At 45.4% G+C, this 25,208-nt stretch overlaps 1 protein-coding gene across 4 annotated transcripts in view; it reads right to left on the reverse strand.

Moving 5' to 3' along the window:
• The window catches only part of SYK (spleen associated tyrosine kinase), a 240,231-nt gene that overhangs the window by 161,377 nt on the left and 53,646 nt on the right, over nt 1-25,208 (reverse strand). The window contains exon 1 of one of the 4 annotated variants that reach the window (XM_030193606.1): nt 18,483-18,645. The exons of the other annotated variants lie outside the window; for them this stretch is intronic. The gene's annotated coding sequence lies outside the window, so the exon portion shown is untranslated. Of the gene's footprint in view, nt 1-18,482; nt 18,646-25,208 lie in introns of those variants that run through there. 4 annotated transcript variants of the gene reach the window in all.

Here is a 25,208-nt window from a genome sequence, read left to right on the forward strand (position 1 = left end):
GATATTGACCACATAACGCACCATTATCATTTACTAACATTATTTTATATTTCATGCCATTAGTGTAAAGGATTAGGGCTTTCTATGGAAGCAGAAGAAATATGCAGTGTTTTTTCAATTGCAAATTTCTACCTTTGCTATTACTTACCAGCTAACAGACAAAGAGGGGCATTTTTGAAAGAAACGTCCAAGTTGCGATTTGGACGTCCTTGCAAAACGGTGAAATCCAGGGGCAGGGAAACCAGTATTTTCAAAAAAAGATGGACATTCATCTTTCGTTTCGAAAATACCGTCAGAGGTGTCCAAATCCTTAGATTTGGACGTCTCTAGATTTGGACGTTTCTGACTTTCGGTGATTTTCAAAACCAAAGACGTCCATGTCAAAAACGTCCTAATGCAAGCCAATTGGACATGGGAGGAGTCAGCATTTGTAGTCCACTGGTCCCCCTGACATGTCAGGACACCAACCGGGTACCCTAGGGGGCACTGCAGTGGACTTCATAAAATGCTCCCAAGAACATAGCTCCCTTACCTTGTTTGCTGAGCCCCCCCAAACCCACTACCCACAACTGTACATCACTACCATAGCCCTTATGGGTGAAGGGGGCACCTATATATGGGTACAGTGGGTTTGTGGTGGGTTTTAGAGAGAGCTCACTGTTTCCTCCACAAATGTAACAGGTAGGGGGGTATGGGCCTGGGTCCACTTGTCTGAAGTGCACTGCAGTACCCACTAAAACTGCTCCTGGGGCCTTCATGCACTGTCATGGACCTGAGTATGACATCTGAGGCTGGCATGACATAATTTTAAATATGCTTTTTGAGGGTGGGAGGGGGTTAGTGACCACTGGGGGAGTAACGGGAGGTCATCCCCAATTCTCTCCGGTGGTCATCTGGTCATTTTGGGCACCTTTTTGTGCCTTATTTGTAAAAAAAAACACGTCCGGGTGAACTCGTCCAAGTGTTCGTCAGGGACGTCCTTGTTTTTTTCGATTATGGGTCAAAGACGTCCAAGTGTTAGGCACGCCCAAGTCCTGCCTTCGCTGTGCCTCCGACACGCCCCCTTGAAATTTGGATGTCCTTGTAACGGACTGCAATTGGAGACGTCCAAAATCGGGTTTCGATTATACCGATTTGGACGCCTCTGGGAGAAGGACGTCCATCTTCCGATTTATGTCGAAAGATGGACGTCCTTCTCTTTCGAAAATGAGCCCAAAAGTGGACTAAACCACCAATTGTTATTTAAGGGATTTATCATAGCAAGCCTGTCTATTCCCGGTATTTCGTACCCTAACAAGGTCAGAGTAATGCATTGTATTATAATTCTCAGAAGCTATTTCCCTGCTGCGGTGGGTCCTACTTATACATTTCTTTATTTTTCTCTCGTTCATTGTCTGCTAAAGTGGACATCATTTATATTGTTCTCATGCATTTCTACTTTAGAGCTGGTATTAATTCTCAGGCATGCAGTTCTAGGTGACTTGGCAAAGTGTGGCATATGAAGCAGGTGTTGGCATCAGGTCATGGTTTCAACAGGAGTTAGACTACTGTTAGAACACAGAACTTATCATTCAAGGGTGGTTGGTGCACAAAAAAAGGGCCACATTACACCCTACCACCCAAAGGCATGGACAATGGATAGTCAAGCATGCTTATTCACCCCATATGTGTAAGTCATCTTATTTCTATGGATATACTGTAAAATGAATACATGAATGAAATTGCTACTGTGAATGTGTTTCCATTTATTAAGTTATAGAATGCTGCAGCCATAATAAATCCCACTCTTTTCTCGGATAACTGGTCAAGTGTCAATCAGGGGCGAAGCTGCTATGGGGCCACGGGGGTCTGGACCCCCGTATATTTGGCCCTGGACCCCCTGCCAGCGACCCTCTCAACCCCCCCTTCCGCCGCCAACCCACCGCCTGCTACCTTTGCTGGTGGGGGACCCCAACCCCCGCCAGCCGAAGTCTTCTTTCTTTATTTGGTTTCTCAGTCTGACGTCCTGCATGTTGTACGTGCAGAACGTCAGACTGAGAAACCAAATGAAGGAAGAAGTCTTCAGCTGGCGGGGGTTGGGGTCCCCCGCCAGCAAAGGTAGGCGACGGCAGGCGGGGGGTTGAGAGAGTCATCGGTAGGGGGGTGTCAAAGTTTTTGGAGGTGTCGGCAATGGTGGGGAGGGGCTGGTGGCAGCGGCGGGAGGGTGGGGGTGGGGCTAAAATGTGCCCCCTCACCTTGGCTCTGGACCCCCCTACTGCTGAAGTCTGGCTATGCCCCTGGTGTCAATATGTCGTGTATGGTGTAACATGAAAGGAGAGTGCCTAGGTGCTGCCTGCCCAGTTTGTGTCTTCTAATATTGTCATCTTTCTCTCATACTGTCCTGACCTAAGAAAGGAAGTTTTAACTTGTGAAAGCTAATAAAAAATATACTTAGTCCAGAAATTTCCATCCCAATCCTTGGGACCCACCCACTCAACCAGTCAGGTTTTCAGGCTGTCCACAATGAATATGCATAAGATAAACTTGCATGCACTACCTCCATTGTATCTATTTTATGCATAATTCATTGTGGATAGCCTGAAAACCTGACTGGCTGGGTGTAACCCAAGGATTGGGTTTCAAATCCAATCCTGAGTTGAACCTTATATTTTTATTTATTTATTTTGTTAATGAACAGAAAAACTGCATTGTAACAGAATCTCTCATTGCTGTCATAGATCAAACAAAAATGCTGACAGACTCTCATCATCAAATTCTAAATAACTGAGCAGAAACAGGAAATAGACATGCAGACAAAAACCAGCTGGAAACCCCAGGAAGCTCAACTCTGGGCAGTGCAACCCTGAAGAAATAGAAACAGAAATGCATAAAAACTAAAGATATCAGAAACCCACATTTCCCACAGAAAAATAATAAGCAGGAAAAATATTGCATTAACAGATAAATATTCTACATTACTTTTAAAGTTACTTAAATTTAAGAAAAAAATCTCAAGAATGTTTCCTGTAGAATTTTTAACATTTCCCGTTTTTTTCCCATTGCAGTTTTCAATGCACTCACCCTCACTTTCTGTCAATTTATTTCTCCCTTTCCTCTCCATACATGAGTAAATATTTTGTAGTAAATTAATTTTAAGCAAACCAAATGGGGAGCAACATTTGTGTAAGTTTTTTTGTTGTTGTCATTTCTCTGCAACTGTCTCTCTCTCTTTTCCCCTCAGCTTGCTGCCTCTCTGATTCCCACTGCTAGTCCACTACACAAAGATCTTGATCAATTATTACCCCCTGAGGCCCTTCTACCCCCCCCCCCCTTCCACCTCAATCAAGCATATATTTTCCATCATCTTCTCTTATCAGGGACCCTTCCTCTCCTCTCACAAATCAGGTACTGTACCTCCTTTCTTTCTTCCTTCATCCCTACACTTCCTTCCTCTCTCCTACTCCCTTAGTCACCCCTCCTCTCTGATATCAGACACCCCCTTCCCATACCTGGCACTCCTTCTCTCTCCTTCTTAACCTCTTTTCTATTATATAACATCCTCTTCATCCTCTTCCCCCTCCAGCAGTGGCGTAGCCAAGGGTGGGCCTGGGTGGGCACAGGCCCACCCATTCTTGCCTCTGGCCCACCCAGTCAGCAGCCCATGAGGCCCCCAAAACTCTTCAGTGGCAGCACCTCACTACTCTCTCTCCCTCTTCTCTACTCGTGGCCTAGCATCTGCCCATCTCTCTCTCTAGAACCACCCCCTCCTGGTCTACCTCAGAGCTACTGCGGGCAGCAATTCCTATAGGCATCCTGTGTCAGCCTTGCAGGCTTCTCTCTATCATGTCCTGCCCTCAATGATGTCAATTCTTGTTTCTTTGGCGGGGACGTGGTAGAGCGAAGCCTGCAGGGCAGTGCAGGTTGCCTATAAGAATTGCAATGGCCAATGGCTCTGAGGCAGAACCGGGGAGGAGGTTCAGAGAGAAATAGGCAGACACTGGGTCATTAAAAAAACAAAGAAACAACAACTATATTGTATGTATGTACAGGGGTAGGGATGGGGGTTGGAAGAGCCCACCCAGGTTAACTCTGGGCCCACCCAAAATGGCAGGTCTGCCTATGCCCCTGCCCTCCAGCAGACCCTTTCCACCTCTCTTTCATCAGGGGCTCTTTGTCTCTCACTGTCCAGCCTCATGAGGCATGCCTTCCCTAACATCAGACACCCTCTATCTTATCAGTCCCTTCCCACCCAATATCCATGCTTCCTAAATGATATCATTCTGTTCCCTTTCACCTACCCCTCTTCCCTATTAGCCACTATCTTCTCCTTCTCCTTTTCCTCCTCATCCTCTCCATGAGGCACACTCTTTCTATCATCTCCCTTACTTATCTGGAACTCTTACTCTTCTCCTTTCTGCTCCATCAGGACCCCTCTATGCTGTTCCATACTAAACGTTTCTTATCAGGCACCCTTTTCCCTCCTTCCATATCAGTCTCCCCTCTTCTCCCCTTCTCCTCAGTCACTGCACCTCCCCATAAGGCACTCCTCCTCTCCTCCCTCCTTCTCTACCCCCCCCCCACCTCCTAATAGGCATCCCTCTTCTCCAAAAAAAAGTCCCTCTATGCCATCAGGGACTCCACCATCAGGTTCCTACTTCCCATCAGGCACTCCCTTCTTTCCTGATTTTTTTCATCAGGCACTTTCTTTCCAATTCATCAGACCTCATGTAATGTTCCCCTCATGTCTTGGAGTTAACTCCTCGCTCAAGTGGCGTTCCGACCCTAGCTGACACCTGGGGCAGATCGCCGATGCCCCCCCCTCCCGGGTGCAGTGTGCCCCCCCCCGGCAAAATGACACCCCCCCCGGGTGCACGCCACTGGGGGGGGAGTGCTGCGGCGCGCGCCTGTTGCCCTGTCTCCGAGTTCGCAATTCGCATGTGTTCACTGCTCCCTCTGAGTCTGCCCTGGAACAGGAAGTAACCTGTTCCGGGGCAGACTCAGAGGGAGCAGTGAACACATGCAAATTGCGAACTCGGAGACAGGGCAAGAGGCGCATGCCGTGGCACCCCCCCAGCGGCATGCACCAGGGGCGGACCGCCCCCACCCCCCCCCTGGTACGCCACTGCCTCGCTCATCCTTTTACCTTCCCCTTCTCTAGTCTAGTGCCTACATTCAGTGCAGCTCTGTGCAGTTGATCTGGCTGTTGGTGCTTCTCTTCCCTCTCTTGTACAGTTCACTGATTTTCTGTGTGTACCCTGTGATGCTGTGTACTTACAGAGCCTCATTCAGTTCAGACAGAAGAGCACTGAACTGTATGGACAGATAGGAGCAGCACTAGAATCTGGACAAGCTGCAAAGAGGTGGAAACAGAAAAAGAAGAGCAGGACTTGGGACATAACTACAGTACGTTCCTGCTCACTCAGCTGTTCTTGACTGAATAATTATAGTGTCTGACGAAAGCCAACCTCTGATCAAAATCAGGCAGTTGACCATCCTATCTAGAAACCTCTCCATCCCGGTGTAGGACCATATGGAGGCAAATTCTATAGATGAGTTAAAAAAATAAAAAGAGGGATTAGACAAGGTTATAGCAAACAAATGATCAGAAGCTGTTAAAAACAACCAGCCAGGGAAAGACGAGGGTCGTCTGCTCGTCGATCATGGAGCTGATTCCAAGATGGCGCTGTGAATAGACGCACCTGTGTTTGCTCCTGGAGGCTGCTGTGTTTGTGAGTTTCTCTCGGTGCCTCTGTAGCCTCGTTAACCATGGGGAAGCGGAGGGGGAAGGTAAAGGAATTTCCCTCGGTTCCTGTGACCTCCTCGACGATGAAACAAACAACCCTGCAATTTCCCAGGCAGCAACCGGGTCCTCAGGGAACTTCGACCCCCACTGCAGCTCTTGGCCCTTCGGAGTCGATTGAGAGTGGAAACGGGGCTTCATTGAGCCCTGTGGAGTGAATTGCACCTCCCCAGCCTGGAAGAGAGTTGCTGGCTGTTCAAACAGAGACAGACGCCGAAGTGGCTCAGCTGGTCTTGTCTGAGGGTGTGACTGCAGCAACGGAGATAGATTCTCAACTTCGGGAAACATTACTACAACAGGCTTCAAAGATATTGCCTCAAGCTATTGTTTCCAAGTTAGCTCGGGCTGATAGTCTACCTCAATCTCCTCCTGTGGCTAGTGGAGTGATTAGACCAGCAATTGTGACGCTGGAGTCACTATGGGATATGGTTTACAATATCCAAACCTCTATGCAAACTACTTTAAAGCAGAATTCTTCTGATATTGAAGTTCTTTCTGAGGCTGCCCTGCTTCAAGCACAAGTGACTGCACAGCAAACCCAGAAATTGGAACGTGTGGATATCAAAATTCAAGAAATGGGATCTATAGAAACAGCTTTGGTTAAAGACAATAATTTCCTACATAAACGACTTGAATACCTTGAAAATCAGACTAAAAGGCTTAACCTTAGGTTTCTTAATTTTCCCAAATCGCCATTGTTTTCTCCTTTGGAGATGGTTAAAAAATATTTGGTGGACATCCTGGGAATGGATAAGGACTCACTCCCTCCCATTACACGGGCTTATTACATCGGGAGTACTGGAGTGGTGGTGGGAAATCCCCCCGTAATAGGGGAGGGAATTAATCTTACCTCATTCCTAGAAAGCTCATTAGAAATAGTTAGTCAGAGGTTAACTCTGCTTGCCACTTTCGCATTGGAGCCTGATAGGAATGCCATACTACGGCTTTCGTTGAGACACTTAGAAAATCTGATTTCGGGCTCAAAGGTCCGTATCTTTCCAGATCTCTCACGGCCTACACAGATGAGACGAAGGGCCTTTTTGGAACTTCGCCCCAGGGTGGTGGCATTGGGAGCAAATTTTGTTTTGCGATTTCCTTGTTTTTGTAATGTGGTGCTTGAGGGTAAACATTTTCAGTTTGTAGATCCAAAACAGTTGAAAAAGTTTATTGATGCAAGAGTTGATGTGAATATAGTAAACCTTCCCTAATTTAGCAGGCTGGGGTCTGAACCAGAGGAAGCATCTATTGATTATTAATTTTTGTATCTTTTTTCTTTTTTAATTTCCTTAATCTTGGAATCAAATTTCTTTAACTTGTGGACAAATGGGCTGTAAAGATATATACTTATCATTTTTGTTTCCTAATGTTAAATAATGCCGATTGCATATTCACTTTATGTGGTGATATATTGGAAAATTTAAATAATTAAAAAAAAAAAAAAACAACCAGCCAGAAATATAATTCCAAGCTCAGGAAATTCCTAAACCCAATCTGCAAGAAACTGGTAGGGTGTGACATTCTACACACACAATATTTCTTACATAGTTCTAAACACATGCAACTTGCCGCTATCAGAGACAAGATGCTGAGCAAGATGGGGTTTTCAGTCTGATCCATTGTGGCAGCTCTTATGTTTTAGGATCATCTGTTTGTTGAACTGCTGTGCAGAAAGCTTGAATTATTATTATTATATGTACATTTCTAGCAAGGACATAACCTAACTCAGATAGGGGTCCTTTTACTAAAGTGTGCTAGTGTTTTTAGCACACGCTAAAAATAAGCTAAAAATAATGGTCATCTTAAACATTAGCACACACTAAAAACTCTACCATGCCTTTGCAAAAGATCCTCATACTAAATTATGTTTCATGTGGGTCCACATAATTAAGGGGTCCTTTTACTAAAGTGCACTAATGGATTTAATGTGCGCTAACAATTAAAGCACTCTAAATGCTAAGATGCCCATTATATTCCTATGGGCATCTTATCATTTAGAGTGCGCTGTTAGCAAATGCCAAATCTTTTAGAATGCAGCCTCCACTACATGCAGATCTCTCTCATGAATATTCATTGTGGATATCCTGAAGATCAGACTGGCTGGGATGCCTCCAGGACCAGGTTTGGGAATCACTGTTCTATTTAAATGCCAGCCACCATAGCCAGAATCCATCTAGATCAGGCTTGTCTAAGTTCAGTCTTCAAGGGCTGCGAACAGGCCAGGTTTTCAGGATATCTAATGGATATGCATGAGAAACATTTGCATGCCCACTAAATCCATTGTATGTAAACCCCTATGAAGAAAGACTAAGGAGGCTAGGGCTATACAGCTTGGAGAAGAGACAGCTGAAGGGAGACATGATAGAGGTATATAAAATAATGAGTGGAGTGGAACAGGTGGATTTGAAGCGTCTGTTCACGCTTTCCAAAAATACTAGGACTAGGGGGCATGCGATGAAACGACAGTGTAGTAAATTTAAAACAAATCAGGGAAACTTTTTCTTCACCCAACATGTAATTAAACTCTGGAATTCGTTGCCGGAGAAAGTGGTGAAGGTGGTTAGCTTAGCAGAGTTTAAAATGGGGTTGGACGGTTTCCTAAAGGACAAGTCCATAAACCGCTACTAAACGGACTTGGAAAAATCCAAAATTCCAGGAATAACATGTATAGATTGTTTGTACGTTTGGGAAGCTTGCCAGGTGCCCTTGGCCTGGATTGGCCGCTGTCGTGGACAGGATGCTGGGCTCGATGGACCCTTGGTCTTTTCCCAGTATGGCATTACTTATGTACTTATGTACTTATGTACTCTCTCATGTATATTCCCAGGGGCCTGTGCTGGGACTGCTGCTTTTTAACATATTTATAAATAATGTAGAGATTGGAATAACTAGTGAGGTAATTAAATTTGCTGATAACACAAAACTATTCAAAGTTGTTAAATTACAAAAGGATTGTGAAAAATTGAATGAGGACCTTACGAGACTGGGCATCCAAATGGTAGATGACGTTTAATCTGAGCAAGTGCAAAGTGATACATGTGGGAAAGAGGAACCCAAACTATAGCTATGTGATGCAAGGTTCCACATTAGGAGTCACCACCCAGGAAAAGGATCATGATGATATTTAATCTGAACACAACAGCAAGCAGATCTGAAGGGTAGCCTAGTGGATAGTGCATTGGATTATAAACCAGGGGGCCCAGGTTGAAATCCCACTTCTGTTCTCTTATTTTTTTTTTTACCTTTTAAATTGTGAACTTTTCAGAAACAAAGATATACCTACTGTACCTAAATATTAAAGACATCAGCAAGCTTGAGGGCTATTGAGCTGGTGAACATTCATTTATAGTAGATATTTCCTTGTCTCTGGAGGGCACACCAATTAAAATAACAGAGTGGACCGTGACTTTGTCTCGCTTAACTTCTCACAATATAATCCATAACTGATTGTAACAAATTGTATTTCCATTATTTACAATGTATTGTAAGCCACACTGAGCCCGCAAATAGGTGGGAAAATGTGGGATACAAATGCAATAAAATAAATAAATAAATAAATAAAAAGTATGAATCTGGGTGCCCTGCACAGGCAACTAGGCTGCACCTCTGCTCCTCAAGGATGTCTGCATGGCTATTTTTTTTGTACAAATGCTGCCTGACAGATGCCCATGTTTCTGTATTTTTTTTTGGCATTCATAATTCAGATGTTTTATTTTAGCAAATGGCTGATCATTTTGGACGTTCTCGCATGTTTTCGAACAGGAAACCCTTACATTTTTCCTGTTTGAAAACGGTTGTGAGATGGACAATTTTTTGGACATAATGAGCAGGATGTCACAATTCTGACTTTTGGACATTCTTTTAAAAATGCTTCTCCATATTTCTTCATGGAATGTCTCCTAGTCTTTCTACTTTTTAAAAGAGTGAATAATTGATTTCGCCTTGTCCATTCTACTCCATTCAGGATTTTGTAGACCTCTCATATTTCCACTCAGCCCTCTCTTCTCTAAATAAGTGAAAGAGCCCTAACCTCTTTAGCTTTTCCTCATATGAGAGTCCTTCCATCCCCTTAATCATTTTGGTTGCCTTTCTCTGTACATTTTCTAATACTGTTATATCTTTTTTTTTTCACTTGTGGTGACCAGAATTGTATACAGTGCTCAAGGAGTAGTTACACCATGGAGTGATACAGAGACAATATGATATTTTTTGTTTTATTCTCTATTCCTTTCCTAATTTATTATTTATGTTTTTGGCCACAGCCTCACTCTATGCATAGGATTGTCTGTACATGCTCAAGAAATCTATACCTACTATGACAAGCAAGCATACATCATTTGTTACTGCAATAAAGAAACTTAAATATACTGAAATATTACCTACATTAGCCCTTTAAAAATGTGAAATAAAGATTTCCTTTTGGGTGAACTATCCAGCTTATTTTCGAAAGAGAAAGACTCCCATATTTTGACCCAAATCGGGAGATGGGCGTCTTTCTCCCATGGGCGTCCAAATCGGTATAATCGAAAGCCGATTTTGGGCGTCTTCAACTGCAATCTGTCGCGGAAACGGCCAAAGTTGACGGGGGCGTGTGGGAGGCATGGTGAAGGCGGGACTGGGGCGTGTTTATCGGCCGAGGAGAGATGGGCGTCCTCGGCCGATAACCGAAAAAAGAAAGGCGTTTTTAGCTCGAATTTGGGTCAGTTTTTTTGGACCCTTTTTTTTCATGAACAAGTCCCAAAAAAGTGCCCTAAATGACCAGATAACCACCGGAGGGAATCGGGGATGACCACCCCTGACTCCCCCCGTGGTCACTAACCCCCTCCCACCCAAAAAAAACAACTTTAAAAACTTTTTTTTCCAGCCTGTATGCCAGCCTCAAATGTCATACTCAGCTCCATCACAGCAGTATGCAGGTCCCTGGAGCAGTGGTTAGTGGGTGCAGTGGACTTCAGGCAGGTGAACCCAGGCCCATCCCCCCTACCTATTACACTTGTGGTGGTAAATGGAAGCGCTCCAACCCGCCCCCAAAGCCCACTGTACCCACATCTAGGTGCCCCCCTTCAGCCATAAGTGCTATGGTAATGGTATAGAGTTGTGGGCAGTGGGTTTTGGGGGGATTTTGGGGGGCTCAGCACCCAAGGGATGGGAGCTATGGACTTCTGAGGTATTTTGCTTTGTTTTTTGTTACAAGTGCCCCCTAGGGTGCCCGGTTGGTGTCCTGGCATGTCAGGGGGACCAATGTACTACGAATCCTGGCCCCTCCCACAACCCAATGCCTTGGATTTGGTCGTTTTTGAGCTGGACACCTTTGGTTTCCATTATCGCTGAAAAACGATACCGCCCAGCTCAAATCCACACAAATCCGATGCATTTGGCTGGCACAAACCGTATTATTGGAAAAAAAGATGGACGCCCATTTTTTCGGAAAATACGGTTTGTCCCGCCCCTTCATGTACTGAACTCGGAGATAGACGCCCATGGAGATGGGCGTTCGTGTTCGATTATGCTCCTCTATGTGACCCAAAATGCACTGGCCCCTTTTGTTCAGAGAAGAGGAGCTGAGACAGCTGTAGGGAGGGCTGAGCAGCCAGCTGTACTCCAAGCTACTATTGATCAGCAGCAGTGCAAGTGATTAGTCGCTGCTGCTCCCTGTGATCTTAGGCAAGTCATTTAACCCTCCATTGCCTCAGGTACATAATAGATTGTGAGGCCTGCAGGGACAGGGAAATACCCAGTGTACCTGAATGTAACTCACTTTGAGCTACTCAGTGCGTTTTTCCTAGCAAAAAAGGTGCAGCTACTCAATTGCCAGGCCATCTTTCAGGGATGGGGTGATCACTGAGGGATTCACCCCACAATAGCCAGGCCGAGGCCTCCCGCAAACAGCCATAGAATCTATGAAAAGGTAGAACAAGTATGCAGAGCCTGGGCTCTTTGATTAATCTTAGTGAACATGTGTCAATTTTAGCAGGCAATGGAAAAAGTGTAGGTATTCAGTATCCCAGAGTATCCCCTGGAAAAAAGCCCTGGAGCTACTACTAAAAAAGAAGTAAGCAAATTCCAAACAAATAAATAAGGTGCTAGAGGGAAAACTGGTTAAAATCAATTGCTGTGCTGGCAGAGATGGGAGGTCGGAAGGTCTGTAGCCCAGAGAAGGCTAGCAGGAAGAGAGCGGAGGTGCTCTCTGTTCTTAAGCAGGGTAGCCTGTAAAATGGGAAGGATTTCCTAGGGGTAGAGAAGCCTGAAAGGGAAGATGGATTTCCCAGGAGCAGAGAAGCATGGAAGAAAAGGATTCACCAGGTGCAGAGAAGCCTGGAAGAGAAAAGAGTTCCCTATGAGCCGAGAAGATTAAAAAGGGACATTGAATTCCCTGTGTGGAGATGTGCAACAGAAACTGTATGAGGTATCCAAAGTGCCCTGAAATCAAAGGTGATAGGAATACTGTTCAGGGAAAGTTAGGGTCATCATGTTTAATAGATAAAGGTATTAAAACCCTACCCTGCATGTTGATAATTTACAAGACAGTGGTCTGGATGGGGAAGCAGTGGCGGCAGCCCGAGTAGGGTGGCGGCCCTTCTCCAGGCCCAGCTCTGTCTCTCAGTGGTTCTGCACCTTGATATAGAATAAGGGAGTAAGTACTCATAAACTCTTTGGACAATAAAGACCCACAGGTAACACTGCACCTATTGTCTGTAGATAAGGTGAAGTTCTATATCTCCAGCACAACTTAGGCTGGTGAACAATTTTTTGTTTTATTGTTCAGTGACATTAGGATGACTTTTGGCCTGCACAAATGTGCTAAGGCTAAGCTAAGAAGAGAGGCTTCCGGGACTGGAAATAACAAGGCCAGCAGGGTGAAGGAGCCATACCAGACCCCCTGATGCTTACGGTCAGCGGGTGCTAGTGACAGCAGGGATGTCAGCAGGCCAGGATGTTTGGGGTGGGGTGCATTCCCAGCTGGTAAATGAAGGCATGCACAGGGACTTTTCAAATATCATGTGTGTTGATTGACTGGCCAGCCAAGAACATTTGGCAGATGTGAGGGGCCTTGAGCGTGGGGAGAAGCGGGAGCAGGATGAGCTGGTGGCTGCGTAGGCCAGTGAGATGGTTGCATCTGGTCTTCAGACCAGTTCTGTAGTCTCTCCCGGATCCTCCTGTCCTGGGCTGAGGGGGGTGGGGGAGCAGAGGTGGGGGCCATGGATGGTGGGCCACTTTGTTCCTCAGGGTTCTTTCCAGTGCCATCCTCTTTGGGGCAGTGATGGTTCTATTGCCTTTGGATTTTGTGGGGCATTTTGGAGCACTGTGGGTAATTTCATGGCTCAGCCGGTCCCTTCCCCAGGATTGAGGCAGTGCTACGGTACATTTTTTGATGGTCCAGGTTGTAGCAGTGCTATGTATGGGGGAAGGGCTCCCTGGAATCGGGCAAAGATTCAGCCAAAAACAGTGGTCTGGGTGGTTTCCATCCCCATGAAATGCCCAGGGCAGACCCTTGGGTATGCCTTTTCAAAGACTTCTTGGGATCCTCCCATTTGAGGCTCCATGGATGTTGTGAGGATCAAGGGTGGGGAGTTTTCAGTTATCTCCAGTCTTTTATGCAGGTATCAGCTTGCCAGCAGAGGACCAGCCAGGTCCTTGAGAAAGGGAGGCCTGCAGGAATGCTCCTTGTCTGCCTGTGGAGGAGGTCTGAGTGAGTGGCACCAGCGGCTGGAGTGGAATCACAAGCTGGAGTGTCTGCAGCAGCTACGTCAGGACCTGGTGAGCCTTTACCCACAGTTGTGCCTAATATTGATGTGATAGGGAGCGATGTGCACATTGCAAGATGGCTTGGACCTCGAGGTCTACTGATGAGCAAAATAGGAAGCAAAGGGATGAGGTGGAGGGTAAGTCATCAGCGTCTGGCTCTTCCTCGGATTCCTCCTTTTCCTCAGTATCAATGAATGACCATGGGTAGGTGGGGGGGGGGGGGGGGGAGAGAGAAATAAAGGAAGCGGGTCAGCAGGCTCTCACAGCAATGACAGAGTTGTGGGATGGGGTTCCATAGGCCCTGCATAGGCAAATTTCTAATAGAAGTATATTGATATTTTTTAATTGATGGAGGGCCTTAGGGAGTGAGCTAAGAACAAGAAAGAAGAAGAAGAAAGGGTAGTCTGGGAAGAAGGCCCCTAAAACTCTTAGCAATTGTATCAGGCCATTTTTAGGTTGGCTAGTGTGGCATGCTTGCTCAGGTTCTGGAGTGGGGCATCTGTCCACTAAATGCCCAAAATGTAGAACCCTGTTTAGTGGTGCCCAACACTGATCCTGTGTTTGGCATAGCACCATCCCTGGTATGTTTGGTCCGGCTGAATTATTGTTAGATTACCACAGGAGATGACAAGCAGGGTTTTGGGAGGGTTTGTTATTCCATTTTTGGGCATCCTGGCAGGTAGGTGATTGCAGAATTTGGCATCTGATTGCTTGTTGAATGTCATTTCCTCAGGTTGGTTAGCTGGGACGAGTTGCCAGACCTTTTGTTGACCCGCTGTTTCCTGAGATGTGTGGTAATTCCCAAAAAGGAATTCCTGATTACTGGTGGTAATTCCCAAAAAGGAAGCTGGGAAATACAGGCTCTTTTTGAATCTTTCAACACCTTGAGGGGAAGTTGGTAAACAGCTTTGTGCCAAGGGAATTGTGCTCAGGTATACATGGGTCCGGGTGCTCACATGGCCAAGGTGGATATTGAATTAACTTTTCGGCATCTGCCAGTCCATCCTGATAGTTCTCCTCTGCTGGAATTTCAATTTCGGGGACACTTTTATTTTGATAAATGCATGCCGACGGGTTGTTCCTTTTCATGTGCTTATTTCAAAATGTTTAGTTCCTTTTTGCACTGGGCTACAGCCAAACTTCAGGGATGATATGGTGCATTACTTAGATGATTTTTTTGTTTGCAAGTCGAGCTGAACCAAGGGATTGTGGGCACTACCTCAGAATCTTTTTGGAGTTGATGGAGGCTTTAGGGGTTCCCATTGCACCAATGAAGAAGGAGGGCCCATCAACTTTCCTGTGTTTTTTGGGGATTGAATTGCACTTGGTTGGTCGGATGTCTCAGTTGCCGGTGAAGAAAGTGCATTTGTTGGTGGCTCTGGTACAGAATGCCGTGAGTTCCCACAAGATCACACTGTGAATGATGCAGCCTTTGATTGGTAGCTTGAATTTTGCTGAGGGTCATTCCAATGGGTTAGACGTTTGTGCGGCGCTTCTCCATTTCTACTAGAGGGGTGTGCAAGCCAACACATTGTATTCAAGTTATGAAATCTATGCAGGAAGATCTCCAGTTGTGGGCCACTTTTTTGGAATAGTTTAATGGCATTGTGTTCTGGCAGCAGGATGCAATTTACTTGAATGAGCTTGATTTGTTTACGGATGCTGCTGGTGGGGATGGTTTGGGGGCATATTTTGGTGGCGAGTGGGTGGCAGCACCTTGGCTGGCTGAGTGGTGAACAGGAGGCCTGACCAAGAGTATTCATCAAGTGGTCATCATTCAGAACCTTGGCTCTGGGAGTGGCATTCCAGTTTTTCTGAGCACCTGTGGAAGCTGGTGGCGGTGAAGAATGGCAGTTGCTGTGACATTCGCTAGCATCTGAGACATGGGTGTCTTACCAGTGAGGATGGAAAAACATGGGTTACTTCCTGAATCAGTGGAGTTGGAGTGGGGGTAAGGCACTGGACTCCTTGTTACTTGATTTTATTCTCGCAGCTAAGGAACAGGGGAGATCTCAGGTGGTCTCAGGTGATCTCAGGAACAGGTGGTCACTGACATGATGGAGTTATCCTTTTTTCAGAAGATGCAGGATTGGGGTAATGCATTGGTTAGTTCCTCCATTAGGCGAGTTTTAGTTTGATGGGCAAGGGAGGTGGGTCCACTCACCCATGATTTATTACAGACTTTATGGAATGTGTTGGAAACATGCTGTTTTTCTGCATAAAAAGTTTGCCTATTCTGTATTGTGTTTATTTTGGCATTTTTTTTTGGGGGGGGGGGGGCATTGTGGCTAGTTGAACTGGTGGCCCATTCGGGGCAGGCGATAGAGTGGATCAGGTCTTCTTCATGAGCATGCATATCTTGAGGGTGATATTTTGTTCATTCGTGTTGGGTGGTCTAAGACAGACCAGAAGAGGAGAAGGAGATGTTAAAGCTCAAGGGGGCTCCCTCAGCTGTCATGCAATATGCAATCCTTTTGAAATTGCGGCCTGTGGGGAGCACTTATTTTTTGATGCATGATTACTTATCTCTGCTGACTCGGTTCCAATTTGTAGCCATCTTATGGTGGTCGTTGGCAGCTCTGGGCCTTAACCCCCTGGAATACAGGTCCCATTCTTTTAAGATTGGAGTGCTGCTGCAGGATTAGCTCTGGGAGTGATTCAGTTGATTAGAAGGTGGAAATCTAAGGGTTATGCCAAATATATTTGCCCAGAAAAAGGGGGAGGCGGGGAATTGCTAATTTTGTTTTCTTTCTTATAGATCCATGTGTTGTTGCAGATAGTCTGGGTTGTGGGCCATTCTTTTGTGTTCTGGGTGTTCCAACATGCCCTTCTTCTGCCTTATGGACCTCATATGGCCTTGGAAGTTGATGGAGTGGTGGTTGTCTGGATCAGCATTCGTGGCATGTGCTGGGATCAGTGCCTGCCGAAGTTGGGTTCTCATGTTGAGAGGTGGACAGTCAATCTCTGTGTGTTATCCATGTCCACTTGAGTGAGAACAATTTGAGTAAGGTCATGGGACAACAGCTTATAGAGTGGGTGAGAAAAGAGTTTTCTACCTTGTGGGACTGATTTTTTTCAGATAGTTATTGGTTGGTCAGATATTATTCCTCAACCAAAGTTTCTGGGAGATCCATTGTGATCACTCAGGGTGAATAAAATTAATAGACAGATCAGGTATCAGATCGCTGACCAAGGTGGTATTCAGGTTAGTCATGTTGGGCTAAAAGGGGGAGGGTGGAAGGGGGACGGTGTCCATCTCTTGGACATCAGCCTGAATTTGTTTAATAATAACCTGCAGGAGCCTTGGAGTGGGTACTGAGCTTGGGGACTCACTAGGGGCTGCATTTTATTTGTGGACCATGTGTCGTTACCTACACACAGCTGTGGTGGGAAACCTGAACCAGTGGGGGGCATAAAGGTGGGAGATAAAATATTAAGTGAAGCTCGTAGGCTGTAGGGGTAGCAGGGGTGCAGATACAGAGGACAACCTACACGTGGTCAGGAGCAGTTACCCCTAGATATCTCTGGGATGGTGGAGGAATTTGACAAAGGACAGGCAATAATTGGGCGAAGCAAAGAAAGTGCTAGTTAGGCAGGGCAAGTAGCTGTGTTGGCCTGGCTGAGTGTACCTATGCCCTGAGGTGGGGGAGGTAGTTGCTTTCAAATGAATATGGAGTTAAATGTTGCCCCCTAGTCATGTTGCCAAGGTTAGGAATTGTTTGTAGTACAAATAAATCTGCAGCCAAGTTGAACTCTAATAGCTCTGTCTCTCTGGCGTGTTTGTTTTTTGGTGAGGGGGTGTTTGGGGGCTAAAGGGGTATGTGGTGTGGGCAGGGTGAGTGGGTGCGGATCTGGAGCGATCCTGAGTGCTTCTGTTAATAAAACAGAAAATATCACTGACTGAAGACTGTAACAAAAAGAAACTTGATCATGGAAATGTAGATACTTTCCTAAAAATGGAGTAAGAAGCAACAATTCAGCACAAATTACTAAGAGAAAAGATTTGCAAAGATTATTTTATAGGAGTCTGAAGCTGATAATAAAAAATGCCTTAACAGCTCGGAAAAAAATATAAGCCATCAGTCAACTTGGAATCCCCTTACCTTTGTACTGCTTTAGATACATAAAGATACTTCTGAAAGACCTGGGAAACTCCTCAGTGCCTATGAATTAGTCTATCAGAATCAGTATGCCAAGACTATTCATTTTGGGAGCTGAAGGAGGAATGGGTCTTACAGAAATACATTACATACAGTCACACACTAATATGTGGCATGTTTAACAGCATCAATAAATCCAAATATGCAGAAGCTACTGAGGTATGAAAGTAAACATCCACAGTTGGTCTCCATCCTTAAGCTAGGAAAAGCAAAATGAAAAATGGGAGGAATGAGAGAGAACACATCAGTAGGTATGGGGAGGAAAGTAAAAAGATTTGCAAAATAAGAGGAAAAAATGCTTTAACAAAAACAGCAAACCAGAAAGATCAAATGGCAACTTCACAAAGACAAAAGGAAATTCAGAGTGGTACTTCAGGAATGTACTTAATCAAAAACAGATGCCTGAATGATTGAGAAGTAAACTGAGGGCTGACCCAAAGCTATCAGATGGCCTAAGTAAACCCATGCTGCTTCCACCCATAGTTGAGCATTTCCTCTTCCTTTCTCAACACTTCCTTCCTGCAGGTAGCCAGAATCCCCCCCCCTTCATATTGACCCCCCCCCCCAAGTTGTCCAGCTTCTCATCAACCCTTCTCTACCCCCACTCTATGCCCAGCATCTCCCCCTTACTCTTCATGCTGCTGTGCCTGCCACTGCAGTTCCCCCCCCCCCCCCCCCCCCCCCCCCCCCCACACACACACACACACTTTCTCCTCGGCTGGCCCAAATACTAAAGATGTATTGGTGCTGCATGGGCCCTGTAAGCACAAGACCCATACTAAAGTTCTACTTTGTCTCACCTCTTCCAAGGCAGATGTCCTTTCTTGGGCGGATGGGGGAAATGCATGAACTCAGCTTGAGAACGGAGGAGGGCCGGATGGCTGGAAGAGTGCTGCTGTCTTTCCTGGTGCTCAGACAGCATAAGGAGCATGGACAGAGGATCTCTTCCACCAGCCAAGGTATTAATTGTCATGTGGGAGAGGAGGAAGGCAGAAAGAAAGTCTTTTGTTGTTCTAAGAAGTCTTTTAAAAAATGATCCTCCCCTGGTGTCGGATGGCAGGTGCACCACTGAGGCCAACATCAGCCTAGTGGCTAAAACACTGAGCAGACAACTAGGGGAGCCTAGTTCAAATCCTGCTGCTGCTCCTTGTGACATTTGGCAACACATTTAACCCTCCACTGCCTCAAATACAAACTTAGATTGAAAGTCCTCCAAAAACTGGGAAATACCTAGCATACCTGAATGTAACTTGCCTTAAGTTACTAGTGAAAAAGGTGTGAGTTAAATCCAAATACACAAATCTTAAATCTGGCCCCTGGCCCCATCTCATAAAGAGAGTTCTGGCCTAATTCCCAGAAAAGGAAAGGCTTGCTGCATTAAGACAACACCTTCCTTTCATCGTAATTGAAGTGCAAACAGTCTCTTTGATAACATACACCAAGCAACTTTCTTGTGGTCTCTTTAGATACAGCTTCACTTAAGTAGCTGAATGTTGGTTGGGGATGCAATATCTTTGAAATTTACATCTCTGTAGGCAGCACAAGAATCATAACTAATAATCCACAGGGGGACAATTCTATAAAGGGTGCTAAAAATTAAGTGTCCAAAATGTAGGCGTTAAGCTGATATTCTATAACAGCAAATTTGTGTGCCTAATGCATCATAATATACTAGTGTGATTCAGCAATTAACACCTTTAGTTAGGTTCCACAACTTACACCTGCTCTATGGACATCTACCTCCCCTAAGCGCTTTTCTGAAACCTAGATGTTCTGGGTAGCAGGCGTAAATCCTGTCATCAATATTTTAGGACATAGATGGATATTTTCCTTTTCGAATGTAGACTGCCTGTTTATTTGTAGGCCTGCCCAAAACATGGTCAGAGCAGGCCCCTTTGCCATCTGCATATTTTAGAGTTTTAGATGTGTGTATCTCAGCTTTGATAAAACAGGATTTAGACAGCTATGCAATATAAACATTTGAGTGGTGTGGAGGGGCATAATCGAACTGTGCCGGCCAAATCGATGGCCGGCATCTTCGAGGGCCGTCTCCGTGAGAGGGCAGAGCCAAGCGTATTTTTGAAATACGCTTGGCGCCGGCCAAATCGCTCACCTGGTTTAGAGCAGGTTTACGTGAGATGGCCGGCTTCGTTTTCCAGTCATAATGGAAACCGGGCCCGGCCATCTCAAATCCGGCGAAATGCAAGGCATTTGGTCGTGGAAGGAGCCAGCATTTGTAGTGCACTGGCCCCCCCTGACATGCCAGGACACCAACCAGGCACCCTAGGGGCACTTAAAATATAGCTTCCAGGTGCATAGCACCCTTACCTTGGATGCTGAGCCCCCCAAATCCCACTCCGCACAACTCTACACCATTACCATAGTCCTAAGGGGTGAAGGGGGCACCTACATGTGGGTACAGTGGGTTTTGGGGTTTTTTGGAGGGCTTAACATTAACCACCACAAGTGTAACAGGTGGGGGGGGGGGATGAGCCTGAGTCCACCTGCCTGAAGTGCACTGCACCCACTAAAAACTGCTCCAAGGACGTGCATACTGCTGTCAAGGAGCTGGGTATGACATGTCAGGCTGGCATACAGGCTGGCAAAAACGTTTTAGGGGGGTTTTTTGGGGTGGGAGGGGGGTTGGTGACCACTTGGGGAGTAAGGGGAGGTGATCCCGCTTCCCTCCAGTGGTCATCTGGTCAGTTGGGGCACTTTTTTCAGACTTGGTCCTAAAAATAAATGTACCAAGTCCGGCCGGTGAAATGCTTGTTCAAGCCGGCCATTTTTTTTTTCATTCTAAGGTGAAGCTGGCCATCCCATAACCACGCCCCGGCCCCCGGCCCACCTTCCCTACCCTACCAACACGCCCCCTTGAAAGTTGGCCGGGATCATGAGATCGCCAGCGATCTCCCGATTTGTGTCGGAAGATCGCCGGCGATCCCTTTCGAAAATGAGCTGCATAGTTATCCATATCGGCTGCCCTTAAGACATGCTTTTTTTTACATGTTATTTTGGCACGGGCCCCTTTTTGTGCAATAAGACCTAGATACTAATAACCTGGGTTACTAGTAAAATAAGACTTCTTTTTTTTTTGTAATTTATCTTTATTAAGATTAACACAATACATGTTTGCACATTACCGGGTATTATACACTCCACCATTGGTAGCTCACGTTGATAACTTCCCCCCTAAGTTCCAGTTTATATGCATTTAGGGGTCCTTTACCATGCTGGGGTAAAAAGTGGCCTGCGGTAGTGTGGGTGCGTGTTTTTGGCACGTGCTGGGTCATTTTTTACCGCGGCTGGGAAAAAAATGCATTTTTTAATGGGGCAGAAAATGGTCTTGCATTAATATTAAAAATAGCATATGGCTATTTACTGCCTGAGTCCTTAGTGCCACCCAATGACCTAATGGTAAGGGCTCATAAGCTACTCGTGCGGTAATCAGGCAGCACACACCAATGTGACTGCCCTGTCAATTACCACAGGGAATATCCTCCACAGTAGAAAATTGAAAATTATTTTCTACTGAGGGAAATGCGCCAACTACTGCAGGGAACCAAAGCTACCCTTGCGGTAGTGCCGGTTTGGCACAAGCTACCTGTGCGTTAGCCCTATCGCTGCTTAGTAAAATGGCCCCTGAAAACCTGAATACTGCTTCTAAAATAAGCACCTCAATGTGTGGTAACTGAAAACGTTTCCTGCACTTTAGCAAACAGGCCATACTTTTTTTAAAGATATGCTCATAGGCGCCCGGTATAAGAGGCTTGGGGAGGCTAAGCCTCCCCAGCCGCAGCAGGACGGATCAGCTGACTCTTCTTTGCAGACAGTGCTGCCGGCTCGCCATCACCTGAGCGCCATGCCCAGTTCCGCCCGCCCTACTCGGTCTCTCACCGCACGTCGCGTCCCTCCGTCCTCCTCTTTTTGCCTCCACACCGCCGATCCACCTTCGGTTCGGGCTTGCAATGTCAACGATCGCGTCAGAGTCAGCCTTCCCTACGAGAGCTCCCGTCCCATCATGACGCAACTTCCTGTTCCGCATAGGCGGGAACACGCGGGAGGGGCCGTCATCACTGTGACTCAAGGCTAGTTAAGACAGTGTCTGAGGTGTTCACACTTCCTTCCCAGACCCAGAATTGTGGTAGATCAAGAAAATCCAAGGCCGGCAAGAAGGTTCTGCGACCTGGAAGGCAAGGGACCCTGGTCAAGAAAGAGCAGCAGGTGCAAACCGCGCAAGAGTCAACACGTCAAGAAGTTCTGGATTTACAAGGTAACAGCACAGTTCTGACTTTTCCATGCATATTAAGTTTTCACCTCTTAAGCTGTAGCACTGTTTTTGTAGAGAATTTTGCTGGTGTTAATGGGAATTGTTTGCCTTTTCCAGATCCCACTGTGCCTTTTAACTGTGATGTTCAAATCTCCAAAGTGTATTAGCTCTCACTGAGCAATACAATAACTATGTTAGAAGCTCTGACTGTGTGGAAAGTTAGCCAGCAAGTTGCAGGAGACCCCTAAATCTGGAAATAACTTTCACTGTAAAACAGTTTTGATTAGTTCTAAGGTGAACAATTTCATCTTGAGGCCCACAGATCTGTATCTGGCCAAACATCTCTATATAAAAAAGGCACCACCAACGTTCTAAATGAAGCCTCCAGCCGGAAGTGTGAAGGGGGAGAGATATCCGGTTTCCCCATGAGTGTCTGCCCCGCCCTCGCTCTCTCTGTAACACAAACAGTGAAGGAAAACACAGCAAAGCACGAAATCAAACCGCTCTTTCTGTAACAGTGAAGGACTCAGAAGGGGGAGGGGAGAGAGAGCAGAAGCCCTAACTATCTCTGTAACACAAACACAGCACAGCAGGAAACGTAACACTGAAGGACTCTACTCCGAGGGGGGAGGGGACAGAGAGCACAGGGGAAGGGAGAGAGGGCAGAGGGCAGGGACACACTCACTCCCACATGCACACAGAAGAAAACCTTGCTAGCCCCCGTTTCATTTGCATCAGAAACGGGGCTTTTTTACTAGTGTCACAATATTGTCAACTTAGTTTTCTGTCATGATCAACAAGTTTGCTCATGCCTTGAATTATTTGAAAGGAAAAATACATAAAAAGAAAGAGACTGTACCTTATAATTTATACGTTCCTGAAAGTCATTAAGGGACTAAGGGGCCCTTTTACTAAGCCATGGTAAAAAGTGGCCTAAGCTAGTTTTGACATATGAAATTGGTGCGTGCTGAGCCACTTTTGATATTTTGGACATTTAATAGTGTGGAGTTTTGGGGGGGGCTAGATGATGTTGCGCCGGGCCTATGCCTTATAGTCCGATCATCTTGGGCTGGCTGGATGGCGTTACTGAACCCCCCCCCCCTTTTTTTTTTCTCCACTCTATATGCTGAAAGATTCACATTTAACTGTGGGTGATAACTTGTTCCTGTATCGTGTTTTATACACAGGTAGTGTGAGACTGTGGCTTTGGAGTTTCAAATTAATTACTTGCAAGCCTGAGTGCATCAGTAGTCATAAAGATGACTTTTATACTGTGCCAACATTGAAATTTGAAAACTCTTATCTCTATCTGGTCGTTAATCAAAGGAGCTCATTGTGAATACTATCCACCCTAAAACGATGTTTTGTGGTGGTACATGAGAATTGTGATAAGATCCCTTGTTTCATATTGTTGACGGTCTGTGATGTTGTCCGTTTGGGTAGTATATTGGTGTATTAGGTTCTGCCCAGTGTAATATTTATGGTACAGTAAGGTTCTGAGTGTGTTTTTGCACAAAGTTGTGCATAGTGTTTTGCAGTTGAGCGATTGTGGTTAGTATATGCTTTGAGCAACCACTTTATTCTTTGACATATGATACATATCTAATATCTAAATTTAATAAAAGGTATTAATTGTGACTATTTTATTTTTACTTATTTTTTTCTGTGTGTTGTCAGACAATTATGGTTGTAAGCTCCGCCCCTGGCCCCACCCCCTTTAGCCTCCCCAAACAGTTGGGCCACCAACCGCCTATGGATATGCTAATGAATGCACAACTGTAACTACTATCCATTTCTTTGTCAGCCTATCTATTTTATCTGCTTTATATGTGTTTTCAGAGATGTGGAGCCCAATTTTAGAAAGGATATGGCGATGGGATTTAACATGTAATTAAACTCTGGAATTTGTTGCCAGAGAATGTCGTAAAAGCAGCATAAAATGTATTGTACTGTTTTGGGATCTTGCCAGATACTTGTAACCTGGATTTGCCACTGTTGGAAACAGGATGATGGGCTTGACGAACCTTCAGTCTGTCCCAGTATGGCAATACTTATGTAATTACTAGTAAAAAAAGGCCCGTTTCTGACACAAATAAAATGGGTGCTAGCAAGGGTTTCCTCGGAGTGTGTATGTTTGAGAGAGTGTATGTGAGAGTGACTGTGTGTGAGAGAGAGTGAATGTGCGAGTGTGTGTGTGAGAGAGAGTGTGTGTGTGAGAATGAGAATGTGTGCAAGTGCGTATGTGAGTCACAGTGTGAGAGAGAGAGAATGTGTTTCACACAGATACAGTGTGTGTGAGAGAGAGAGTGTGTGTGAGACACAGACTCTCTGTGAGACTGAGTGTATGAGACCAAGAGAGTGTGTGAGTGACTATGTGACACATAGAGAGTGAATGTGATACAGTGTGAGACACAGAGTGTGTGAGAGACAGTGTGTGAGAGTGAGAGAGAAAGACATTGACTGTGAGAGAGAGAGAGTATGTGAGAGAGAGAGTGTGTGTGTGACAGAGATACCTCCCCCCCTCTCTGGTGTCAGGCCCCCCTCTCTCTCTGGTGTCTGAGCGTTACTGTGCAGGACGCTGAGCTCTGGCTGTGCTTCAAGGAACTGACCAATCCTATTTAATAGAATGCACCTCCAACATTCTGAAGCCGAGAAACCTCGCGTGGTTGGTCACTTCTGCTTGTGACGAACCCAGAAGTACGTGATGTCAATTCAGGAGATGGCTACAGAGAGCAGGAATGCCTCAGCCATGCAGTTAGCTTCAGAATGTTGGAGGTGTGTTTTATTATATAGGATGTACTTATATTAACAGTCTGCCTACGACCCTCCCATTTCTGCAGCCCCTTTTTCAAATGGTGGGTAAAATTTAGACATGTATCCCATGCCTAAATTTACATACATAAACTTCAATTTAATTTAATTAGTGCCAATAATTGCTTGTTAAAAAGACAATTATTGGCTCTAATTAGCTTGTTATTTAATTAAATTGAATGCACAAATTGGGCTCATGCCCAAATTTGTGTGTGCAATTTTTGGCAACTTGTATAGAATTAGAGGGATAATGGATACTCTTCTTGCCACATGTAACTTGTGCATAAACATCCATTTTCACCGTGTATTTTAGATCAGACTCTGCTGAGGCAGATCCTGTTTTAAAATACTACCAAACGTGAGACTTTCTGACCTGGAAATCTGAATTTCACTTTGTATGTATTTTCTAAAATCTACCTTCCAAATGAAAAAAAAAAAATCAGTG

Source organism: Microcaecilia unicolor, chromosome 2, assembly GCF_901765095.1.
Source record: "Microcaecilia unicolor chromosome 2, aMicUni1.1, whole genome shotgun sequence".
NCBI lineage: Eukaryota > Metazoa > Chordata > Amphibia > Gymnophiona > Siphonopidae > Microcaecilia > Microcaecilia unicolor.